This window comes from Crocuta crocuta, unplaced genomic scaffold (genome assembly GCF_008692635.1).
Source record: "Crocuta crocuta isolate KB4526 unplaced genomic scaffold, BGI_CrCroc_1.0 scaffold629, whole genome shotgun sequence".
NCBI lineage: Eukaryota > Metazoa > Chordata > Mammalia > Carnivora > Hyaenidae > Crocuta > Crocuta crocuta.
This window is the reverse complement of record NW_027532175.1, coordinates 248,684-269,682: the sequence shown is the minus strand read 5'-3', so window position 1 is coordinate 269,682 and position 20,999 is coordinate 248,684. Positions and strand designations below refer to the sequence as shown.

The window sequence follows — 20,999 nt, the reverse complement described above, 5'->3', positions numbered from 1 at the left end:
ACTAAACTATCTTCCAAAGTGGTGGTACCATTTTGTATTCCCACCAGAAATATGTGAGAGTTTGTATTTCACTTTTTCTATGCTGTGTTCCAGATTTTGACCATTGTAATAGATGTGTAATGGTATCTCATTGTTGCTTTAATTTACATTTAATTAATTTAATTTAATTTACATTTACATCTAATTTACATTTCCCTGATAACATATGATATCATGTTACCTGCTCTACTTTTTGTATGCTTATTTGTCATCTGTATATCTTCTTTGGCTAAGTTTGTGTTGAGATCTTTGACTCATTTCTCAATCAGGTTGTTTGTTTCCTTGTTGAATTTTAGGTGTTCTTTGTATATTTTGGATAACAATCATTTATCAGATGTGACTTTCAAAAATATCTTTTCTCAATCAGTGGCTTGTCTTTTCATTCTCTTGACACCATCTGTTTCAGACAATAAATTTTTATTTAATGAAGCCCAGCTTGTCAATTTTTTCTTGAGTCATATTTTTGATGCTGTAGGCATCACTATACCCAAAGTCATTTATGTTTCCTTTTCTATTAACTTCTAGGAGCTTTATAGCTTTCTATTTTACATTTAAGCCAATTATCCATTTTAAGCTAATTTTTCTGAAGGTTTAAAGCCTACATTTAGTCTTTTTTTTTTTTTTAATATGGATGTCTACTTGTTGCAGTGCCATTTGTTGAAGAAACGATCTTCGCTCCATTGTATCATCTTTGGTCCTTTGTCAAAGACGATTTGACTATATTTATGAAAGTCTGTTTCTGGGCTCCCTATTCTGTTTCATTGATCTATTTATCTGTCCTTTCACCAATACACATTGTCTTGATTACTGTGGCTTTATAGTAAGTCTTGAAGTCAGTTAGCATCAGTCCAAATTTGTTCTTTAATACTGCATTGGCTATTCTAGCTCTTTTACCTCTCCATATAACTTAGAATCAGTTTGTCAATATCCATAAAATAACTTGCTAGGAGTTTGATTGAGATTGCATTGAATCTATAGATCAAGTTGGAAGAACTGACATCTTGACAATATTGAGAAAGAGTTACATTTTTACATAGAGTGTAAGAGAAAAATTTCAATTATAAGGTGATATTTGAACAGAGACATGAAAAACTTAAAGACAAAGGGATGTAAAACAGCATTTCTGGTAAAGTGGAAATGTAAAGGAGGTGAAAAATGTCATAATCACAGAACTTGAAATAATTCAGTGTGGTTTCAATCCTGTGAAAAATGGTGAGAGAAATAGAACCTGAGGTCATGGAAGTAATGAGGGTCCATACATTATAGAACTCGAAGGACATTTTAAGGGTGTTGGCTTTTACCTTGAGTGAAATGGTATGTCATTAGAGAGATGTGAGCACAGATGTGACATCATTGGCTTAAAATTTTAAAGGTTCTTTCCTGCTTCTGTACTAGGAATGCATTGCTGGAAACAGAAGAAATAATTTAGGGAAAGAAAGTAAATTAGGAAACTATTGCTGTATTCCAAGCAAGAAATAATAGTGGCTTGGGTCAAGATGTTAGAGGGAGGAGTAGTAAATAATAAAGTTTCAGAATTGGGGGATATCTTAAAGGTGACGTCAATAGTAGACAGATTGAATGTGAGACATGAGAGAGAAAGACAAATCTTAGATGGCTCCCAATTGCTTATTCTAAGTAACTAGAGAGATGAAGTATACCTTCTCTGTGGTAGGTAAAAATGTGGAGAAGCATATTTGGTGGTAGGAAATATAAAAAGGTCTGGTGGACATTTGTTAAGTTAGAGACATGTAAGTAGACATCAAAATAGAGATGTCAACTAGGCAGGTGTACACACATCTGAAGTTCAAGGAAAAAGTAGATTTAATTTTTGATTCATCAGCACAAAGATGATATTCAAAGCCAAAGACTGGATAGAAACAACAAAAGTCTAGATGAAGACAGAGAAGAAAGTATCAGAGGTCTGAATCCTAAAATGCCCCAAAGTGATGAAGCAAAATCAGCAAAGAAAATTGAGAAGGAGCAGCCATTGTGGTAGAGAAACTGAGAGTAGTTTCCCAAAATCCATGTGAAGGTTCAACTTGATTTATCATTATGCACTGGCAGCTGTCAGGCTACTGAAGCAGGACCACTGAGAGTGACACGTGAAGAATAAAAATAAGGTGAGAATGGATGGCAAGTAAAATTAAGAGCAGTTTTTTAAGACAAAATCATATCTGTTGTATTTGGAGCATGTCCAATGCACTAGCTCTCTTATCTTTGTCCTTTATATTTGAAACACAACCTTATTTTCCATTATTTATAACTGAATTCTGAAGACTCTATTTCCAAATATTGTGGTTCAAACTCTGTCGCAATTCAGTAATTCAACTATGCCGTCTGGGGGCGCCTGGGTGGCTTAGTCGGTTAAGCGTCCGACTTTTGCTTAGGTCATGATCCCGCGGTTCGTGGGTTCGAGCCCCGCGTCGGGCTCTGTGCTGACTGCCAGCTCAGAGCCTGGAGCCTGTTTCAGTCTGTGACTTCCTCTCTCTCTCACCCTCCCCTGCTCATGCTCTCTCTCTCTCTCTCTCTCTCTCTCCTAGAAATAAATAAAAAAAAAAAATTATTTTTTAAATCAACTATGCCATCTGACCTGCATGTGTTATGGCTTTAAGGCCTAGCATTGTTTTGAATCAACTTATCAATCTGCTTGTAATGAAAAGATATGGAAATTTTCACTGATTTTTTAAATTAGCTATCTGACGATGAACTGAAGGTTATGTCCAAGTCTATAAATAATAAACTCTTTTCATCTTATATTCTTCATTGACCACTGATCCTTCAAAAATAAAGTACGATAAGAAAAATAATATACATGCAGTTGCACAAAACACCTACTTTAAACTACAGAAAACATATTTACTTATACACTGTAGTCAATAGATATTTATGTGATTTCTAAAGAAAACATATGAACTCTTAAATATTAAAAAAAACTTCTCTGAAGTTTTAAAAGGTAAATATCTGAACCAATACCTTTATATCTTACTGTGAGGGATAATAATTGACTTTTCAAATGTGGTCATTACCTTCTATGATGGAAAAAACGGAATATGCATTTTAGCACAGCGTTGACCTGGGAATTAGAAATTCAGAACAAGCTTTACGTATGTACCAAGTTTGTGTTATGGTCCTGAATAATGCACTTAAACTATGACTTTAAAAATAATTGAGCAAAGGAAGATATCATGACTTTGTGCCAATGCCTAAAGGCATGACTTGGTGTATACACACATGAGTAAAATATTTGATATTTTAAGTCTATAGTACAAAAAATAGTCTATCAAAATAAAAACAGAAATGCTATATATTTCACAACTTTACACAATTAGAAATAGCACAATATATTAAATAGATCCTTTAAAACATGTACAAAGGTAAAAGGCACCTGAGTGGCTCAGTTGGTTGAGTGACCGAGTTTGGCTCAGAACATGATCTCACAGTCCGTGAGTCTGAGCCCCACATGGGGCTCCCTGTTGTCAGCATAGAGCTTACTTTGGTTCCTCTTCTTCCCCCCACCCTGCACCTTCCCCGCTTGATCTTTCTCTCTCAAAAATAAATAAACCCCCTTTTCAAGTACATTAATCACTCTTGATATACATTCTCTTAGTATTATCTAAATGACTTCTCCTCATTGGATGCAATCTTGTATGCAGCTTTCTATCACAACAATAAAGCTTCTAATTCACTGGCCTGAATAATACATTCTCAGTAAAAGAGCATTGGTCTGCCATATCATTTTCCTTTGTAGAGACCTCCAGGTTCTCTCAAGCACTGTTATGGCAATATCCTTGCCCATGAAACTCTGGAAAAACTTTTGGTTATGGGAAATTTAAGTATAAACAAAGAAAACCAAATAGTATAATAAACCTCATGTACCCATCTCCTAGCTCCAATAACTCAATACTCTTGAATTCATCAATTCCTATCCCAGTTCCTTTTTTTTTAAGTTTTTTTTTTTTAACATTTATTCATTTTTGAGAGAGGAAGAGAGAGAGAGAGTGAGAGCAGGGGAGGAGCATTGAGAGAAGGAGGCACAGAATCTGAAGCAGGCTCCAGGCTCTGAGCTGTCAGCACTGAGTCTGATGTGGGACTTGAATCCATGAACCATGAAATCATGACCTGAGCTGAAGTTAGACACTCAACTGAGTCACCCAGGTGCCCCCAAATTCCTTTATTTATTACTATTTTATAGTCTTTTTTGAGATAAAGCTGATGGACATTGGAATTTACACGTCTAAACTGTTTTGACAAATTAATACAATTACTTAACCTGAAGTCCTAGATAGTTACAGAACATTTCTATCAATCGAAAAATTTCCCTTGTGGCCCTAAATGGTTCATTCCTCCCAACACAGGCAACCATTCTCCTAATTATTTTCACTAAGGATCAGTTTTGCCAGTTCAGGAATGTAATAAAATGGAATCATATAATGTGTGTCTAGCTTCTTTCACACAACATAATGTCTCCAAAATTCATCCATGTTGATGCAGATAGCAGTATTTTGTTCCACTGTGTACATATACCACAATTTGTGCATCCATTCTTTTGTTGAATCTATGAAATACCTATATAAGTTTTTAAAATTGTTTTAATGTTCATTTATTTTTGAGGGAGAGAGGGAAAAAAGCACAAGTGGGGGAGGGACAGAGAGAGAGAGGGCGATAGGATCTGAAGTGGGCTCCATGCTGACACCAGCCAGTCCAATGCAGGGGTTCAAACTCACATACCAAATCATGAGAAAATGACCTGTGCTTAACTGACTGAGCCATCCAGGTGCCCCCTTGTATATGTTTTTAATACATATATCTTTTTATAACTCAGAATAAAACACCTAAGAGTTGATTGCATGCTCAAATGATAAGTTGATGTTTAAAGCTAAAAGAATCTTTCCAAAACGTTTTACAAAGTGGTTTTATTATTTTATATCCCCATCAGCAATATCTGAGATTTCTGTTTGTTCCATATCTTACCCAAAATGTTGTATTTGCCCATTTTTTAATTTAAATAGCTTTGTTGAAATATACATCCATAAAATCCACCCATTTAAAATGTACAACTCAATAGTTTTTAGTATATTTACAGAGTTGTGTGTAATAAAAAGGAAAACTCAACTTTGGATGTTTAACCTAAAAGCTTTCAAATCCTACCCCATTCCTCCCACTCCTTTCCACTCTAGTCTTACATGTAGGCAAGGCAACAGGAAAGCGCTTACCCTTCCTTCCTTGACACTAGTTCGGAGTTCAAGCCACGGAAACCTTGCCCCGTAAGTAAGAACCCACCACCTGGCCACAGTGAAACCCAAAATCACTTGTCTCTGCACTTTTGTCACCTTGACATGCTTGCATTTGTTCTGCCCTCCCTAGAGAGTTCATAATGTGGCTAATAACCCTTTTCCTACCCTTCTGGTGTGTGTGGCATCATAGGTCTCCATATACAAACTAATTTTGGGTAGGAGATGGATCCCAACATCCACGGCGCAACTACAAAATACTGTGCAACCACAGACCACATAGTCTAATTTTAGCACATTATCAACTTAGAAAGAAGTCTCTTAGATGTTAGCATTCATTCTAATTATTTCCCCTAGCCTCCTGCCCCTCCACCAGCCTTAGACAAACATTAATTTATTTCCTACCTATAGATTTGTCTGTTCTACACAATTCATTTAAATGGAATTGTAAAACAGGTGCTCCTCTGTGACTTTTTCAGTTAGTATAATATTTCTGAAGTTAATCCATGGCTGGCCAAGCTCAGCTCGGACTAGGAGACTGCATCAGTACCTAATCCTTTCCATTACCAAATGTATACAACATTGTTTAAAATACCACATTTTGTTTAATGACTTATCAATTGATGGGCATTTGAGCTTTTTTCAATTTTTTTTACTATGATGAGCATGTCTGTGTAAGTCTATTTGTGGAGATATGTTTTTGTTTACTTGTGTACTCTTAGGAGTAGAATTGCCAGGTCATATAATAAATGTTTTATGCTTTGAGGAATTTCCAAATTGTTTTTCAGAGTAGTTGCACTATTTTACATTTTAAAAAGGAATGTAAGAGGACTCCAGTTTATTCATATCCTTGACAATATTTATCATTTGTGCCTGGTTATAACTCTGTTCTTGACCATTATTTTATCTCAATTATCTGCTTTTAAGATTATTAATAAACTGCCTATAAGACATTTTATCTATTAATACATGGTTTTATTTCATTGTGTGTGGTAGTAGAGGAGGTAGAAAAAATAACCATATCTGTAGAATTAACAAGACTATATACAGTTTATTACTCTGTTAGTAATGTACAGAACTCACAAATGAGGATAAGAAGACCCTAAAAAGCAACCTCACAACAAAAATTATACCTACATGTGAATAAAGAATAAATTAGAAAGATGGGATTATGAAAAATTTTTTAAATCACTTTAAAAAGTTTTAAGGTAGTAAGAAAAGTCAAGTTAAATAATCATAATAAACAAGCCAGCCCTCCTTTCAATAAATTAAATGAGCAAAGCAAAAAGATAACATTTTACTTTCTAGTTATTATCAAATTCATTCTGAATTACTTATGTCTAAAGAGATCATGAAACAGTGGGNTTATCAGCACTTGGAAAAAAAAAAAAAAAAGGAAAAGAATAATCTCTCCTTCTCAAAAATAAAGCAATAGAGAAAAATTATACACTGAGACAAAATAATCCCAACCATACATTATTTACTGAGGCAAAATCTCCAAAATATGCCATCACTGGTAATCCAATGGTTAGTAGATTCTAGTATCTCGGCTTCTCTCAATTAATAGCTTAAAATATTTCAATAAGACCACAAATATCCAAGTGTTTCTAATGAGATGAGTTTATGACTTAATATACACACACCTCTCAGAGTTTCTATTTCACTTTTTAAAGTGTGTGTGTGTGTGTGTGTGTGTGTGTATCATGACATTTATCACAGTATAAGAAATAATTAAAACTAGATTAAAACGGGGCACCTGGGTGGCTCAGTCGGTTGAACATCCGACTTCAGCTCAGGTCATGATCTCATGTCTGTGGGTTCGAGCCCCATGTCAGGGTCTGTGGTGACAGCTCAGAGCCTGGAGCCTGATTCGGGTTCTGTGTCTCCCTCTCTCTCTTCTCCTCCCTTCATTGTGCTCTGTCTCTCACTGGTTCTCAAAAATAAATAAACATTAAAAAAATAAAAATAAAATTAGATTAAAATAAGTCTTCATGGAGTTGTCAGTTAAAATGTTTAAGTATTTACAGAGGAGACAAAACATTTGAAATATAATTTTTTTTATTTTTAGGTATCTTTGGGTATTAAACTAGTTTTTTTCCTTTTTTAAAAAATTAATGTTTTATTTATTTCTGAGAGAGAGAGAGAGACAGCGAGAGCAAGGGAGGATCAAAGAGAGAGGGAGATACAGAATCTGAAACAGGCTCCAGGCTCTGAGCTAGCTGTCAGCACAGGACCCAATGTGGGGCTCAAACCCACGAACCGTGAGATCATGACCTGAGCCCAAGTAGGACGCTTAACCAACTGAGCCACACAGGTGCCCCTAAACTAGTTTTTTTTTTTCTATTTTAATGTACCTACCTTTATAGGGGTTGCCTAAGACCCCAAGTAGATTTATATTTAACAATCTGTCTTAAGAGTCAGTGTCTGAGTTTTAAGTTATAAAATAAAAAGTGATTGTTACAATTAACACATTTATTATTTAAGTGATTCTCTAAGAAAAATACTGTGATAAATCATTGTCAGAGATATTATTATCACCTATATGTAAGAGACATGAACATGATTAAAAATATTCACAGAAGTTTTAATACTACTGCAAATTTATTTCATTTATAATTAAATTATTTATTTCAATTTCTCCCATAATGGATGGCATCAATTTACCAAAGAACAGTGATTAGATATTTTAAATTAAGTTTATATGTGTGCATAATCCATGCTTATTTCATTAAACACATCCAATGCACAATGAAAGGAGAGCTCTTCTTTCATTTTTGTCATAATGAAGCTGTGAATCAAATCTGATGGATACTATAATAATATACTTCCCTTCAAAGTGTACCAAATACTCTTTGATCAAATGAAAAGTGATTAAAATCTAATCCTGTTTTTAAAACCCATGAAAATATTAGCTTCAAGTGTTCTTTTTATTTCTCTTTGAGTTGGTCTTTTGATGATCCATTTTACTAAAAGAAAGATGATGGAAACTAACCTAACATAAAGGATAAAGCTCTGGAAACACCATGTAGGTGATACGTCATTACAGGTAGATTTATCGTGGTACTGAAAAATCAGCATTTTGAAGCGAAAGTCATCAATGATCTCAGGACATATGTTCCCTTCAGATGTCACAGTTGCTTCATTTATGTTAGCCAGGGAATTCATTTTTTTTATGGCTGGATTTTGCTGCCATTTATATGCTTGTTCAATTTCAGAACATCTTAAATTTAAATGAACATATCAGTGCTAAAGCAGTCAGAAAAGACTGAGTTTATTCCTAGATGGAATGGCAAAACATCATATCAAATTGCAGACCACAGCTTTCAGTAGCTCTCTCTCAACTCACAAAACTACCAAAACCAATGATGATCCCAAAATGCCTTTGCTAATGTTCTATCACACTTCCGTTTCATCAGGAAACCAAATTCTCTTCATGGATATCATTTACTGATGTACTTTTATAAAGCCAGCCCACACTAGATTTAGAAAAATATCCAATTCAAGTTTTTTCCTAGCTACCCAAACTCTATCTTGTCATCCTCCCTAAAAGAGAAATATGCATCTTTAATGGTACAGTATACCCTACAGAGGGAAGAATAATCCTCACGACTAAAATAGAAATAGGAGAACTATTTGCAACATCTTAAAAGATAGAGTGTTCCAATATAGATGCTTTCAGTGCTATATTTGACTTATGTTCCTCTAAATGATAGAAGCAATGTATATGGTCTTATTATTTGGGGGAATGAGAGGATCATAAATCATATCTACAGTTTCTTAGAACAAATAATGAAAATATTAACCAGAAGTGATGAAATTCTATGAAATAACATCTCATTTCTCTCTCTCCACTTATCACTCTCTCCTTTTCCTGTGCACAAGCACATAATGTAGTGTTATAAAATTATACAAATTAGCAAAGCTGCCTCTCAATAACTAGGCTGTTTCTCTGTGCCAGTACAGCGCCACATATGTTAGTCTATGTTGTGGAGGAAATAAAAACAAGTACTAAAATTCATAATTTTTCTCCTACAAAAATATAGACATTATTACTCATTTCATGAATCTTAAGAGTAATCCTATTCTTAGGTCTGCAGATTCTTTATAGTGTTCTCTGGGGGCACCTGGGTGGCTCAGGTGGTTAAACATCTGACTTCAGCTCAGGTCATGATCTTGCTGTTTGCAAGTTTGAGCCCCACTTTGTTCTCTCTGCTGTAAGTGCTGAGCCCACTTTGGATTCACTGTTTCCCTCTCTTTCTGCCTCTCCCCTGCTTGTGTCCTCTCTCTCTCTCTCTAGAATAAAATAACCATTAAAAAAAATCGTGTTCTATGAGGCTTTGGTATAACATGGAAGAGTCTTCAGGCCACTGAGAGGGATTTACACAATGTGTAGAAACCTATGCAAGCTGAGTAGCAAGCCCAATGTTTTCACTCTACACAAAGCTAACTTATTTTTAACTCTTTCATGTATAATTGAGCCCCACATTTAATTTTCACAATTTTAATAACATTTTTTGAACAGTCTTAAATTTGCTGGAAGTTGTAAAGACAGTACAGGGCTTCTCATGTGCAGCAGATCCAGTTTTCCCTAGTTTTAACATGTTACTTTAGTATGGTACATCTGTCACACACAAGTAACCAATTCTGACACATTCTTGTGAACTAAAACCAATACTTTATTCACATTTCCTTATTTTTTATCTAATGCTATTTCTCTGTTCCAGACTCCTAGTCAGCGTTCCTCACTAGATTTAGCATTCAGCTATGCTTAGGTTCCTCTTGGTTGTGACAGTTTCTCAGAGTTTACATATTTTTGATTACCTTGACAGTTTTGAGAAGTATCGATCAGATAATGTCTAGAATGTCCCTCAATTTGAGATTGTCTGATGTTTCTCTCATGATTAGCCTGGAGAAATGTCATATAAAACACCATGTTCATAGGATCATGTCAAGAGTAAGTTCTACCAACATGACTTGCCAATGTTGACATTAATCTTCATCACCTCAGGTTGTTTGTCATATTTACTCACTCTAACTTTTCATCCAGTTTTATACTTTACTGTTTGGAAAAAGTCTCTATGAGGAGCTGACACTTATGGAAGGTTTTACATTCTTGAGAAGGGAGTATCTACATTAATTATTTGGAGTTCTGTGTGGGATTTTATTTATTTATTATTTTTAATATATCTATCTACCCTATCAATTATTTATATCAGAATGAACTCATTAATATTTACTTATACTTTGGGTTATAAGCCCATACTATTTTATTTATTTATTTATTTATTTTGCTCAAATTCTTCCAGCAGCTTATAGCTGCTTCATTGGTTCCTATGTCCCGTTAACATACTCATATCAATGCGTTGTGTGTGTGTGTGTGTGTGTGTGTGTACTTCCTTACTTCCTGACACACAAGAAGCTACATGTTGAGTATTTCCTTTCCCAGTCCCAGAATCATCCAGGAACTCTTGATTTCCTTTATTGGGAAATGATATTATAAAACTCATATCTGGTTGCTAGATGTGCTTGTTGCTACTGGGAGGTCTACATTCAATTTTAAGAGAAAGAACAAAAAATCACTGCTTGTACTATAAATTTTGAATCACTGCTGTATATGAACTCAATCTATTCTGTGTGTGTGTGTGTGTGTGTGTGTGTGTGTGTGTGTGTGTGACTTAATCAGGTACCAGATACCCTGTTTTTTAATGTCTGCCCCCAGTAGAGCACAAATTCTGGACCCCAAAATGATCCAACCTCTAGATTTTTCTCCATCCTCTATCCTTCTTAAAAACTTCAAGATTTCTTGCTACAGGGCAATGCTTTCTCCTGGAGGTAAACTAATAATATGCAAACACTATTTATTCATTAAGTATGATGCAAATATATTATGTAATGGGGTTACTTAGAGATACCAATTCTTATATTTTATATAAAAATAGAAAAAGATAGTTTAAAAGAAATTAAAGCAAACTCACCTGGTTAGAAACTCATCTAATAACTATGAAAACATTTATTTTTCTGTAGATGCCAGCAAAAGGATTAAAACAGTTCTAGTATAGGGGCACCTGGGTGGCTTAGTTAAGTGGCTGACTTCAGCCTAGGTCATGATCTCAACTTCCCTGAGTTGGAGCCCTGCGTTGGGCTCTGTGCTGAGAGCTCTGAGCCTGGAGCCTGTTTCAGATTCTGTGTCTCCTTCTCTCTCTTTACTCCTCCCCTGCTCCTGCTCTCTCTCTCTCTCAAATAAATAAACATTTAAAAAAAAAAAACAATTCTAGTATAGAAGTGTATTTAAAAAAAAAATATAGAAGGGGAGAATGTCCCAAATCTATTCTTTATTGCAATAACCTGTTGCAGTTCCCCATTTCTTTTATAATCACTTATTTCTTTTAAAACTAATATTCAGATAACTTCTATTTTCCTCCTCACTTTCTACTTATTGACATAACTTTTATAGTTTTTCCCTTTTCTTACAAAGTCCCTGAGCTCTCTACAAGGTAAACAATGAATTGAAAAGGATGAGATCTCTCAGTTTCAGTTCACAAGGTCTTTAAATCTTATTTAAGCTTCAATCTCCAGTGGCACCAAACCCTACTTCATTCCTTCTTTCGCATTTCTGGTTAAAAGAATAAGCCTTAGAATCTGGCAGAACAAAGAACTCTCTAGTTATCTGATGGCTGTAACATACCAATGATGCAGGCAGATTAATTTTTCTCTAGTTTCTAGGAGTCTAACAGTTTCTCTTTGCCTTCACATATGAGTAGTTAGAACATCTGGTAGTAATCAGTTGGCTTTAAAAATACATATCCATTATTATTCTCGTGTCTGTAGGTCATTTAGGCAGTTCTGCTGATCTAAACAGACTCATTTCATCTTGGATGTGTTTGTTTCTTAGCCTGTGGTCACCAGGCTAAGATTGACCAGAAACAAGCTCTTTTAAGTTGGCTCCTTTTGTGTATCAAACAATTACTGGCATTCATCTGGGACAGCAGATATAATTGAACCATGATTTTTTTTAATCTATCAAGCTAAACCAGCTTTGTTAAAAATCATGGTCATAGTGTTCCTCCCAAAAAAGTGGAAGTGTTCAAAGTTCCTTGAGGCTTAGACTCAGAACAGGCATAATATTATATATGTTTCTCTCTCTTAAAGACAGCCCAGACTAAAGGGATTAAGAAATAGACCCCACCTTTTGATGGCAACAGCCACAGCATCACATTGCAGATGCAGATGGTTATCTTGGGGAATAAATGAGAGGATTTTGTAATCAATTTACCACATTGTCTAAACAGGGATTCAAAAAGTCTAATATTAGTGCACACCAATATTTAGTTATCAGAGAAAGATATAGGAACAATCAAAGGAAATTGAAACACAGAAGCCAATGAGATGGGGAAAAAAAAATAGAATACTTGGGTCCTCAGTGATGAATAAAGAGTAGGTTTCAAGAAGAGAAAAGTGTTCAGCCTCTCAAATGATGCCAATAGGTCCAGTAATATATGGCCTAAGAAGTGATCTTTGAATGCGGCAATGTAAAAATCAATACTTGGGCAAAGTGGTAAAAACAAAGCATAGCTAGAATAAGTTTAAGAGCAATGAGAGTTGAAGCATCAGATACCACAGGTGAGGTTTCAGTCCTATGACACTGCCTACTCCCCATCTTCAGATGCCAATCACAAGTCCAGGCTATCACCTATTGCTTCTGACCTGTTAGCTATAGATCAGAGGCTCCCCAACCCCTCTCCTTGGCTTTGATTAATTTTCTAGAGTAGCTCATAGAGCTCAGAGAAACATTTTACTTACTAGGTTAGCAGTTTATTATGAAAGGATATGACTCAGAAAAAAACAGATGGAAGAGATGCATAGCAAGATACAGGGAAAGGGTGCAGAGCTTCTATGCTTTCTCGAAGACTGCCACTCTCCCCAAATTTTCACCTCTTCACCAACCTGGAAGTTTTCCAAAACCCATCCCTTTGGATTTTTATAGAGGTTCTCTACATAGGCACAGTTGATTAACTCATTGGTGGTTGGCAGTTGATTGAACTTAATCTCCAAGTCCTTAGTTGCAGTCCAAAAGTTACCTCATTAACATAACAAAAGACACTTTTATAGGCTCACTGATTAGGAAACTCCAAGGGATTTAAGAGCTCTGTGCCAGAAATGGGAGTGAAGACCCAATATATATTTATTATAAACCACAATATCACAGATGTAATTATTATTCAAACCACGACCCACTTGAAAACAACTGAATCTGTCCAGGCAAACCTAAATATAATGCCCAGGTAGAGGAATTGAATCATATTTTTTATCTTTAAAGGACAGAGGGCATTCTGTATGGGTACAGATGATCATTGATAGTTACACAGTGGCAGAATGCTAATAATTTCTGCTTGGTTCTATTTACTTGAAAATAAGAAAGAAAAACAAGATATTTAGGAGTAAGGATACAGAAAGAGATATTGGAAGTTTAATGAAAGAGGAGAAGTCGATTTCAGTGAACAAGTGAATGGTCTAGAGAATAGCATGAGACTGCTAAGCAGCCCTACTGTTCCACTGAGGGAGGTGGGTGCAATGAATTCAAGTTAGCATAATGAAGTGAGAAAGGAGCAGGGAACTTTAAGGTAGCAAGGAAATGACTGTAAGAAAAAACCAAGGGATCCAATATGAGTAAATAAAGAAATGACCATCAGAGGTGAGTAGAAGCAATCAGGTGAGTCAAACTCAATAAATTATATAGAGCAATGGGGACCAAGGACCATCAAAGTACTGAGAGTGTGTTGGAAAGTTAAGAGGTGGAATTAAAGAGTGAAGGAGAATGATCCAAGGTCTCAGTCACTTTCCATGGCAAAGTATGGGAGCGATTGAGATGGGGTGGTAGATAGGTGATGAAGAACAAGAAGGGAAACATTACATATTAGAGTGTTACAATGATTATCTAAATGAATATGAAAATCACCACTGGTCAGACAGGAGTAGTGCTCAGAGAAGCAGTAAGATAGGCACTAAAACGTTAAAGAACAAATGAGTCATCCATAGAAGATAGCACCTAGGGAAGACCATGTAGATATTAGCTGATGAGAAGAGAGTTAGACCTGAGTGCGTTAAGAAGGTGGTAAGAATAATTATTTCGAAATGACTCTGAGAAACAAGGAGGAAAGGGATCAGTCATCTAGCCATCATGCAACAAAGGCACAGTGGAAACAGTCCTGATAAGAGAACAAGTTTCAGTTTGGGTGACAGAGTGAAGGAACAATTTGGGGAAGATAAAGACAGTTTTACTGATAGTGGACTATAAATTTCAGGGGCAGTTAAAGTATTTTATTACTTGGAAAGAAATGAAAGATGGGGCAGATTAGGAGATGTAAAAAGTCTTTGGAGATGAGAATATAAGAAGTGAGTGGTGACCAGGGAATTGTGGGCTTCTTATATTTTTGTTGCAAACAAGGATAACAGGCATAATAGGATTAGTTCTAATAGCTCAAAGAATATATATGCAGTGGAGTATTACTCAGCCATAAAAAAGAATGAAATTTTGCCATTTGCAATGATGTGGATGGAGATAGTACTATCCTAAGTGAAATAAGTCAGTCAAAGAATGACAAATACCACATGATATCACTCCCATGTGGAATTTAATAAACAAAACAAATGACTATAGGGGAAAAAAAGAGAGAGGAAAACCAGTTAAAACACAGACTCTTAACTACAGAGAACAAACCACAAACCGAGGGTTGCTGGAGAGAGGTGAACAGAAGGATGGGTTAAATGGGTGACAGATATAAAAAGGGCAATTGTGACGAGCACTGGATGTTGTAAGTGAGTGATGAATCACTAAATTATACACTTGAAATTAATATTACATTGTATGTTAACTAACTGGAATTCAAATAAAATCTTGAAAAAGGAAAAAAATTAAATTAGAAAAAGAAGAGTGGGGAGGAGGAGTTTTTACTACTAGAAACTACTAATCATATAATAGAGAAATGGCCCAAATTGAAATGTAAAATTAATGATCTGAACGACTCATATGTAGCCACTGAGAATATTTTCCTGTGGATCTATTCAGCAATTTCTATGTACATGTGAAATATACCAAGTTAGACAATTAGCTATAATTAAATATATATATAAATGAATGTCTGCAAGTACATTTATACAGAAAAAATTAACTATGTTTTCTGTTCCTTGTATTTTTCATATCACTTAATAATTTGTCTTGGCAATCTTTTTTAGTAGCATATGTGGATGTACTGTTTTGTTTTGCTTTCAATTGCTTCATTATATACTTTTGTATTAATTCATTTAACCTGTCTTTTTACCAGTTTTCTACTACATTTAGGTTGTTCATAGTTTTCTTGGATTTTAAACAATAAATATTGGTACATTCCATTTTTACAATGTGCACAAGAGCAGTCCCGTTATGAAAACCTTGAAGCCAACTTATTACATACAATTCTATTTTCATTTGAAATTTTGGAGCTTATTGCCAAGATTTTCCCCTCAAAAGCTATGAAAATGTACTTTCGCAGTACATGATTTACACTATGCAATATAGATATTGTCAGATTTCTGAAACTTTGTAAGGTTTCTATTTGAAATAGACACATGTACTGCTTTAATCAAAAGGCTTCCAATGTTAAAGGTGGGCACTGGGCAACCATGCCCCCACAAACACACACATTTCAAGATAAGGTATTTGGCCACCTAAAAGTGTCTGATATTCCACAAATCACTCCACCCAGAGAGTTTCATACAGCTTTTCATAGGGCCAGCCTTGCATCTGAGCAGGAAATATCAGTCTTACCACTTGCTGTGAAGGAGAGACACGATTTATTTGATATTTATTCTCAATGTACCTAAGCCAAGTAGAGAAGCAGTTGGAATTTGACTTGAGTGATTGCAGCCTTTTTTCTCTTCTCTCATGCATGTAATATGCAAACCTTTGGCACGTGTCAAAGAGTGCTTTACCTCTAGCAATCCCACCAAATCCTTTGAGGAATGCTCAGGCTGGAACTGAGCCCTGGATGTCATATCGTTATAAACTCAATTTCCATCTTCTTAGTTATCCTCTGGACATGTGCTGAAAAATTCAACTTCCTTTTCTTAACATGAAGTGTCCTCGTGAAATATTTCATTTTCTTTTTCAAGAACTTAGAATTTCTGGTTTACCTTTTTTATTGCTTTTAATTATATTTATATAATTAAATATATTTAATTATATTTATTTAAGTTGAGGAATTAAAATAAAGGGTGCCTGATAGAAACATATATTTGTTTAACATAAAAAGCTAGTTAGAATATTCGTCACCTCACAAAGTTATGTTTGCTTTCATTTGCCTGTTTGTTCATAAAGAGTGGTTAACACTTAAGATTTACTCTCTTAGGGGCACCTGGGTGGCTCAGTCATTAAGTGTCTGACTTCGCCTTGGGTCATGATCTCATGGTTTGTGGGTTCAAGCCCCACAGTTGGGCTCTGTGCTGACAGCTAGCTCAGAGCCTGGAGCCTGTTTCAGATTCTGTGTCTCCCTCTCTCTCTGACCCTCCCCTGCTCTCGCTGTCTCTCTTTCTCTCAGAAATAAATAAAACATGAAAAAATATTTTTAAAAAAAGATTTACTCTCTTAAACTGCAAGTATACAACACAGTATTAACTATAGCCACCAAACTGCACTTCAAAAATTTTATTTGAAGTCAGTGAAAAGAAAGTATCATAAAATAAAATTTTAAAGTTCATAAAATAATTTCATACTTTAAAATGTTTCCATTTTAATTTAATTTATACAAATAGATGTTATTTTCCAAATAGCTATTACAAAGTCAAGGCATGTGGACTATTTTGAGCTGAAAGCAATCAAGATTCTGCAGGCTCTAGAGAAACTTTTGCCCCTCTCTTAACTACCTAGAGCAATCTAAATTGGGTGTCTTTCCCAGAGTAAGAATTATTACCATAGATAAATTTTATCTGAGTGACTCACCTGTATGGCAGGACAATTATCTATCTGCTCAACTTATTGCCCTGTGAATTGCTCTTCTCACTTTTAAAGCCCCAGTCTATGTCAATATAATTTTTTAGATCAGCTGGAAGAAATATAAAGGGTAAATGGAAATTTTTCCTCCCCAACACTGGTAATGCCAGTAGTTATTAGGACAGATACCTTATTCCTTTTACTGAAATGCAAGCTCCTTCAATATATTTTTTTTTCATGATCTAACACATTATTGTCCGTGTTATTGGCGATGTGGTTTAACTCGGTAAATACCTACTGAATAAATGGGTGAAGTTAGTAATTATAGCTATATAATTATAGCAAAATTAAAATATAGTAAAAGGGGAGCACATATCCACATAAATTAGCCTTTGCTCATACATAGTTATGCACAAGAAATTAATCATAACACTTCCGTGTGTAGGCCTACAGAGGAAGTAGGTACAGAGCATGTCATAGTACTCATAACAAGATTAAACAAGGTGAAAACCTTTTTCTTTTTAAAATTCTGTTCCAGTCATCAAAATTCTTCTGATCAGTCCAGTTATTAAAGCACCTTTCTCTTTCCTTTTTGTTGGAATTTCAGTAATGACTTACAGCTAAGTGACCAAGGCTGGTAACAATTTCTAGAAAAGACTAGAAAAGCAAAGGTGTACATCTAAAACCTTTGGTTTACAAACCAGGACATTTAAGTTGAAAGAAAAAAAAAATTGGTGTTGTTCCTCACAATGAAGGAAAGTTATTTTTCAAAGAACCAACTAAGTTCAAGTGCATCTTGGATATGGACTTAAGGAATAGAAAGGAATTTAAAAATTGAGGAGCTGAGAAGAGTGATGCATTCAGAGTTTCAATAACAAAGCAATATAATACTGAGATGAAGATTTGTCAAAAGGTAGAGACTAGATAAAAAAGTACAAATCTAACAGTAGGAAGATATCAAGCCCTAGAGCACCATATGTTCCTAGAAGACTTTTTTCTTCCCTAATATAATCATTTTAAAAAACTTCAGCTACATTTTCATTGCTTAAATAAAGAGATACAAATCGTTACTAAATGAAATTTCAGAGAGAGAGAAATGATACATGTTTAATGTTCTTAATAACATTATTGAAGTAATCAGGTATTTCAGAAGGTCCCATTTCTTTGGATCCACCAGTCTAAAAACTTCCTAAATGTGGAGAGCCATAAAGACATATATAACTTAAACATAATCACTTTATATTCTCATGCTCCAGGCATTATTGCAACAAATTCTATATACATTATTGCAATATTTATCTTACTGGACATACTCTGACAATTAAAATTCAATTTTGCAAGACAGAAAGCATGCTACGTATTTTGTTGTTGTGTACCAAATTATCCCCATATTTGCATTATAAAATAGTGCAAATGTTTATTTTACCCCACAGTTTCTGAAGGTCAGTGTTGGCTGGGTCTAAATGTATCTGAAGGCTTGCCTAGGGCTGGAAGAACCCCATATAAGATGACTCATACACATGGTTGTAGGCAGAAGATCTCAGTTTCATGCTCCGTGTTGTCTCAAAGTTCAAGTTTTATCACACAGACCTCTCTAAAGGGTTTATATATTCTTATATATAAAAATATTTTTCACTCCTTCCCGAAGGAAGATAATTCCTACATTTCAATCAGCAAGTTACTCACATTTGGGTGATATTAATCACTCCTCAAATTGGATGCCAATTCCTTAACTTAATGACTAAATTGTAAAAAATAATTATGTAAAACAATATAGGGATGAAAAAAGGAAATGAAATTCACACACACACACACATTTAAGAAGTAGGGGAAACAATAAGCATAAATGTTATAATTCTATAACTACCCTTGTATGTCTATTACTTTGTTGCTTCATTTTGTATTTCATTCCATGCTTCCTTTATCCTTAGCCACAGTCTCGGTGGTTGGGGATTTGTACTTGTTTGGGTAACTCAGAATTACACTCCTCTGCAGGTCTTTTTTTTGGTTGTTGTGGTTTCCCTTTAACTATTACTACTTGACATAAAGAAACTAAGATTTATCCCAGAGAATCACCTGTGTTTAAAACACAATAAACAAACAAAAAAGGTCTCCCTATCACCATCCTAGAGTAGAAACCCAATTTCCCTTGAAATCACCACAAAAATATAATAATACTCCTATTTGTCTGTGAAAATAAAGGCAGTTGTTAGTAAAGTATTCAATTTCATGGAACCACAGATTACTCCCTTGGGAGCTAATATCTCAAGTTCACCAAATCCCAAACTTATGAAGCAGGAAACATAAAAATTTTGAGGGAATCATAAAGAATAATAGTAAAAATTACCAATCCCCTGTTAATTATTTGTTTTCTAGACTCATACTATAAAATATTGTACCATATATTCTTTAGTAGTTCAAAGAAAACACTGCATTCATGTAATAGAATCTGAAACTTTCAGGGAATTCAATTACCTTTTAATAGAAAACTCCATTCCATCAAGTGGCAGGAATGAAAACATGGTGATGGACTGTGACTTTCCTTTGATAATTCAAGTTAAGTTTCTGGAACTGGACCTGGAGTTTTTTCTGTTACAGAGATGGAAGAATGTTTTAGTAAGCTGATAATCTGTTTACTCTCAGAGACATTTTATGCAATTAACCAGTAACCACTAGCAAGAGTCCCAATAGATCCAAACATCCTGATCTGTGTTCCTGCTGCATATTATGGTAATTGTGACACCTTACCTTTAAGAGTTAAGTACTAACAATAAACCCCCACTATTCCAAAATTGTATCATGGCTACTAAAATAGGTTTAAGCCATTTTCTAATTTTTTTTTTTTTTTTTGAGAGAGAGAGACAGGGTGAGCAGGGGAGAGTCAGAGAGAGAGGGAGAGACAGAATCCAAAACAGGCTCCAGGCTCTGAACTAGCTGTCAGCACAGAGCCAGACGCGGGGCTCAAACCAACAAACCATGAGATCATAACCTGAGCCTAAGTCAGACGCTTAACTGACTGAGCCACCCAGGAGCTCCATGGTTTAAGCCATTTTAATGGCGGCATTTCTCATAGTCATTTCCAGCCTACTGGAGCCCACCACCCCAGAAATCTTCAAGTTTTCTGGTATTCCCTTCACTAATGCAGTCATTAATATCTTAGTGAATGGAGTGTCTTCTAGGCACTATTAGGGATATAATGGAGAATGGTATGCAGGTCACACAGGATACATGCACTCCACCATTTCTTCTTCCAAAGATATTCTTTCTGCTTTTGAATTTTCTATAACATATCAATCATTGTTAATCTAAGTTTAAGTTAATTAAATAAGTACTGTGAAAGCAATTCCAGGTTCTCGAGATAACTCGTTAGATCTAGAATCCACTGTAAGAGCAGCTATAACAATATATTTAGAATTTGGAAACTAAAATCAACTACTGTTGAGGGGGGAAAAAGGAACTACTACCAAAGTGGCACAAAAGAAGAAAACACAAGTAAGTACTCTACCTCCGTGTCTTGAAGCCTTCCTCTTGATTCTTTTTGGCAGAACTCAGTGAGAAGTCAGCCAACTAAGGAGAGATGAAGTTTGTAGTCCCTCACTCCCTGCATCACAGGAGAGGGTATAAAAGTGAAGAGATGAGAATGAAAGGCACAGAGCTTAACTGATTATGCCATTCCTTATAAGAACTTTAAAAGATTACATACTACTTTATACATTAGTAAGTTGACATTTGAAACTTTTATCATGGATCTTAATATATTTAGT

The 20,999-nt window shown here is 35.1% G+C and overlaps 1 long non-coding RNA gene across 1 annotated transcript in view; it reads right to left on the bottom strand.

The window, feature by feature from the left end:
- LOC144242497 (uncharacterized) overlaps window positions 1-20,827 on the bottom strand; it is a 67,297-nt gene extending 46,470 nt beyond the window's left edge. The window contains exons 1-2 of the long non-coding RNA XR_013338358.1: window positions 20,741-20,827; window positions 19,711-19,824 (exon numbers count right to left, since the gene is read on the bottom strand). This is a non-coding gene — a long non-coding RNA (uncharacterized LOC144242497). The remainder of the gene's footprint in view (window positions 1-19,710; window positions 19,825-20,740) is intronic.
- Window positions 20,828-20,999: the final 172 nt, after the last annotated feature.